Source organism: Nanorana parkeri, unplaced genomic scaffold, assembly GCF_000935625.1.
Source record: "Nanorana parkeri isolate BGI_ZX_2015 unplaced genomic scaffold, ASM93562v1 scaffold1810, whole genome shotgun sequence".
Classification (NCBI taxonomy): Eukaryota; Metazoa; Chordata; class Amphibia; order Anura; family Dicroglossidae; genus Nanorana; species Nanorana parkeri.
This window is the reverse complement of record NW_017308078.1, coordinates 90,060-96,401: the sequence shown is the minus strand read 5'-3', so window position 1 is coordinate 96,401 and position 6,342 is coordinate 90,060.

Here is a 6,342-nt window from a genome sequence, read left to right as displayed (position 1 = left end):
AGCAGAGCCGCCGGACAATAGGAAACTATTGGGCGGAGCTAGCTGTCACTGCTAGCTCTGCACAATCGTTTTCTATTTACTTTTTTCTACTTTTTTCACTCTTTTTCTGTTCTGCTCGGTGCCTCTGAGGGACCGAGCAGAACAGCCGAGCCAAATGCCGCTCGGCGGCATTCGGCTATTCTCTCACTGCTGTTCGGGATCTTTCAGAATAGCCCGAACAGCAGTGTGAAGCCTGCCGGAGGTTCGGCTCAGCCGATCCAGATGTTGGATCGGCTGACTCGAACTCCTTCTGCACTTCGGGTCAGCCGAACATGCTGAGCATGTTCGGCTGATCCGAAGCCACACGAAGCAAGCCGATGTACGGCTGATTTCAGCCGATATACGGCTGAAATCAGCCGTACCAGCCTGAAGGGAATAGCCGAACGGTGTTCGGCTCACTTCACTTCTGATCGGTTATTCACTCGGCTGCCCTCGGCAGCTTTGTGAATAGACCCCTAAATGTAATACATTGCAGTTTGTCCTAGATTTGGTGGCTGCATTCATTTTCATTTTCAAGGCTGAGAAAATTTTCAGCAAGTACAAAAAATGCCTGTTGATCTTGCCAGAAACGCAATGTCCTTGTCAATTCCTATGAGCCAAACTGAAAGTAAATCAATCGTATCATCCTTCTGTAGACTACTAATCACCTCTTCTCCACGGTTATACAGAAGAAGATGTTTTTGATGTCCAGCCTGGGCGACAACTATGGCTCCCTCCATAGATAGAGTGGAGTGAGTATGACCACCATAGGACAGGATGTTCACAGGATTCCCTGGTAAAAAATAAAGGAAAAAAGCCTGAAAACTAATGCAACAAGTATTTGCTGTACTGGCTGAAAAAGTTTTTAGCCTGAAAATTAAAAATAATAAAGCCACCCATTGTAAGGACTCATAAGCTGAAACTTATTATGTTTTTGGGGTTTAGACACACTTTTAGGATTTTTTTTAAAAGGCTTATAGAAAAGATCAACTTAATCTTGTTAAATATTACTATTTTCCTTCAGATACATAGTGACATCTTATTTCATAATGCTGTATAATGGGGTATACATTAAAGATAATTGCAGTGGAAGCAAAACAGGTAGAATATAAAATATGCAAATGTCCTCCGGGTGCTGCCTTCATGACCTAATCAGATGTGGTTACCAATCCCCACATCTCCTCTACAGGCATTAAAAAGCATGTCATTTCATGCAGAAAAATTCCTTACTAATCAACACAATATCCGTGGTAATGGCAATAGGTGTTTTATAAACTGTAGCTCAGTGGCTGTCATAGATGCAGCTGGTTGCTTTTATGTTGGCATGGCAAGCCCATCCAACAACCATGGTGAAGGGTCCTTGAACACTTTAAGGAAGTTGTGACAAGAAAAGGAAAACAAGTTACACGGCTAATACGAGAAGAGACAATGGTAACCCAAGATTTCAAAAAATCTGAGGACTCCATCAACGTCATTTCAGACTTAGAAAGCATGGTCCCTGTAAACAACTCTTATACATTCAGATGTCAATGCCTAAATGAAAACATGCTAAGGCAGGGGCATTTCAAATAACAAGCAAGCAGTTGCTGTTTTTCTGTTTATATCTCTTTGCATGACGGTTGGCTATATGCCATCTGAATGCCACATTCTCTGCTTTCTAAACATGCCCCTTAGGCCATATTTTAAAAGGACAGTAATTCATGACAAAAAAAAGTCATTAGTGACTGTTACTCTGTGGGCTTGACTAAACAACTAAAAGTTGAAATGTGATTGAGATATATAGGTAATAGGGATGCACAGATACTTTTCGGGTACCAGTGCCGATACTCGGCATTTTCATGAGAACTCCCAGGGTTGCAGCGGTTGCAGCTGGGACCTGGCTCTGGCGCTCCACCACTGTCCTGAAATCATCAGTCTGTATTGTTTTAGAAAAACTGTCACATGACAATAAACAAAAATGTATCAGTACTCATACTTGTAAGTACTCGGCAAGTACCAGTACTCGTACTCGCAAAACTGGTATCTGTGCATCAATTTATTTATATGTATAAAAACAAAATCATACATTAAAACAGAGATGTACAAATCCCAGGAGCTCCGTGTTCTCCTTACAAATGACAGCTGCCTCCTAACTTTTGAATTTTTCTCTAGTGTAGTCTTGGAGCTCAAAAGTATCGGTACATGTACTTGTACTTGTACCGAGTACTGTACTTGGTATCTGTGCAACCCTAATAGGTAACTATCAAAAATATTCAATATTGATAATCTTTGACTGCCAATTTCCCCTTTTGCTGTTTCATGCCATGCCAAGGCATCTAAGAAGCACCTTACATTTAAGAGGGCAATTACAGGTTCAACAATGTAACATTTGCCTTGTTATAAAGAACACACAACTACACTCTTGGATGAATAAATATATATTTTGAAAAAATACACACAATGCAAAACATAGGCACACACTGGGTGATCAACACCACCCCAGCTATGACTGTATATATAGCATACCTACAGTATATAGCATAGGTATTATTATACCTTATATAAGATTGTACTCAGCGAAATAAGCAGGGAGCCCTAGTAGTCCCCTTGCTTTGCCTGACAAGTCATTACCTAATATCCACAAAAAGAAAGACATTTTGGCATCAGTACCATGGAAAGATCATATGATACTATCCTTTACCATTCTATTTGCCCAAAAAAGTGAGTTTGCAGGTAGTATCGTTGTTGATTAAAAAAATGTACGCACAAAAGTTGCAAGGGAATCATAACTTATTCGAATATTAAAGTTGAACTTTAGACAACTATTATTTCTTAGTTTTTCAGGGCTTCTGTCAGGTTGTTATTGCTATCCTCTTCCCATGTGATTTTTCCTCACTTAGGAAAAAATTCCTGTCACATCTTGTTGGCCCCTAAGAAGTGACGGGAAAACAGCAATTAGGCCTCATACACACTGTGCTAATTCGGGCCGTACAAGTCCTTGTGGCATGTAGCAACCTGTTCTTCCCTATGGGAGGATGCAGCCGTATGCAGTCATACGCACACCCGAACTGCACATTCGTCGGGTCCGGGTGTCCATACTCGGTCCGAGCACTGACACCCGGACCCACTCGGGTGTACAGTTCGAGTGTTCGAACAGCGTACGGCCGCGTCCTCCCATAGGGAAGAAAAGGCTGCTGCATGCAATCACACACAGCACCTGTCCCTCCCGGGAACGGCCAGATACACGCCTGAGTTAGCGCAGTCTGAATGAAGCCTTAGACTGGATAAAGGTTCTAACAGATCCACACCCAATCCAAAACTAGAAAAATAGATTTTGTAAGCGTTTTACTTTAAGCCACTCCAATTTTAATTACTTGTTTTCAAACCCTGTGTTCAGTCACTTAACTGTTTTGATCTTTCATATAAAGTAAAAGTGCTTTCCTACAGCTTTAAATAGGAAAGTTTACAGCTACTTGAGTTAACATTTTCCTTTGTAGGTGTATATATGGTATGAAAATGTGAACTGTTTACTGAGATATATTATGTAGCCTTACACTATATAAGCAGATATATTATCTTTTAGCTTCATTAGGATATATTTACTCTGTGGGCTTGATTTACTAAAGACAAATAGGCTGTTCACTTTGAAGGGAATTTGTACTTTAAAGGAGATGTTTCCACTTAGTTTAGTGAAAGTGGTAAAGCTCTACTGACTTTTATCACCCAATCATGTGCAAGCAAAACTACTGGTTTTTTTTTCCTATTTTCTTTGTACATGATTGGGTATTAGGTGAAATTTCACCTCATTCACTAAACTAAGGGAAATTCCCCTGCAAAGTGCAAATTCCCTTGCAAAGTGGACAGCCTACGTGCCTTTAGTAAATCAACCCCAGTGTATTGTTATTCTCTATTTTCCTTGAATAAAAGTAACTTTGGCCAATTAGAGTAATAGTAATAACCCATAGCAGCCAGTCAAAGACTTAACATCAGTGTTAACGCTGAAAGGAGGAAATCCTATTTTTGAGTTGTAGAGTAACGTGTAATGTAACTCACTAATACTATCAATAGCCTTTGCCTTGCATCTCAATGGCATTATTCTTAATTTGTCTTACAGTAAAACGGCAGGACCTGCTTAAAGTGGACCTTTACCCATATCTTTGAAATGACAACAAAGTCACCTTTAGAAATGTTTAGTAATGGCAATCTACTAACTCATGCTTACAGATAATTGCCGGCTTTTTATTTTTCGGGACGGCTTATACTCGAGTATATACGGTACCTTATTTTTCTTTTCCTCCCCATTCTTCACACATTGGCCATTTTTACTAAGGGCAGATTATTCCATCTTTCTTTACTTTCTGGAACTCTGGCACATGTGACTAGGACATGTGACCATGCACATCATCTCTGGGGAGCAAAAAGCCTTTCTATGAAATTACAGATGAGATTTCCTAGCAATGCTCTGCTATTGTAACCTTCCCAGGATACATCGCTTGGGCACATTACAACAGTAATGCCCAGGAGGACCGGAAAGTGGAAAAACAATAATTGTAAGTAAAAGTAAAATGTTTGTTAACTAATGAATGTAAGATGATTTCATATTAGCATGCATTGCTAAATGCTGAGGTGATTTTTAGAGGGGGTAAAGTTGCACTTCAAGCCCCCTTCCACCACCAGGCACTAAATAATGCAGCACAAATGAATGTGGTACTGTTTCCTGGAAGCTACATACAGTATTGTTCTGTTGCTATATTCAGCTGCAGGTGACCCTTAGAAAACATAATGTGCATGACTTTAGTCTCATTAGCTGGTGCAAGCAAGTGCTATATTTGGCAGCAAGACCACATTACTTCCATCATTACTTTTAGCATGATGTTCGGTGCTCGGGATTATTGTTGAAATTAGAACTGAATTACATTTTTGAAGACAACAGCATACATCTCCAGAACAGATATGCAATGTTCATTAAATAGTATAATGCATACCTTCCACTTTGTCTTTGTTACTGGGAAATTCTGCCTCTAAAAAAGTATTTTAAAAGATTTAAAATGAAAAAAGGCTAAAAACAAATCTTAAAAAATTAATGGATTTTTAGATACCCAAACAAAACGACATAAATTGTATAAAATCTTTGTTTTATTCATATCCTATCCTAAAACCATATTAAAATTGGCGTAGTACATACAGAACTATGACAATTATCTTCCAAATATATTGCCATCCTCATCCAAAACCTATTCTATATCTCTTTATCTCATACATTAATGAGTATATGGTCAATTGCATCATTATCACATAATCATCAATTTACGCTACAGGTGATAGGATGTAGAGTTATCTACGCGTTTCTCGCATTAAAGCGGACCTTTACACTCAAAAATCAAATACTACCAATGCATCCCTCTATGTATGATGATTAATAATAACATAGACATGTCAGGTGTAAAATGCTGTGATTTTGAAATACTTACACTTGCAGAAAATTCACTTCCTGCTTTGAAAGTGCAAATTACTTCAATTTGCCAAAGCAATGTACACTGGGCAGTGGCGGCCGCTATGGGGCCCGGGCACAGGGGGGCCTGGCCAGGGCATCCCTCTGATGCCGTGTGGGCTGCCTGGGTTGCTATGGCATGTAAGGGTGCTGGCTGTCACTGACACAGCTCAGCAGCAGCGTTTCCCCTCACAGCCGCTGCATAGCTGTGTCAGTGACAGCCAGCAGCTACGGCAGAAGAGGCCAGCGTTCGCAGTGAAGGAGGAGGCGGGGCCCGCCTAAGAGCAACCCCGCTGTAACGGATCCCCGCCGTCTGCGCATGTGCAACCTGCACGTTCCCGCCCTGCTTGGGAACGCGCCATCCCGCGCATGCGCAGAAGCAAGCACAAATATGCACCATCCCGCGCATGCGCAGAAGCAGTAGTCTACCAGCATGAAAATCTGCCATAGCGGCGCACAGGAAATGACATCACTGGCCCTATATAAACCCAGCAGCAGTACCACCATGTTGCTGGTTTATCGTCAGCTAATCCTTGTTCCAGTTTTGTGATATCTTGCTTGATCCTTGTGACTCAGACTTCCTCGACAAACCTTGAATTCGGCCTGCCTTGACCACGGAACTGTTATTTGACCATTCTTCTGCCTGACCCCTTTTGTACTGGAATTGCCCGCTTGGAATCTGACCTCGGCACGTCTCATTGGATTACGGCTTGCACGGTGCTCAACACCACTGGCACTCCTGCCACTTGTTGTCCCGCTGGGCTCTGTTCCCATCCTCAGAGTCTCCCAGGACACAAGGTGCAAGGGAAGCCTCCTCTCACATCCGGTCTCCCAGAAGGTCCGTAACACCCGCC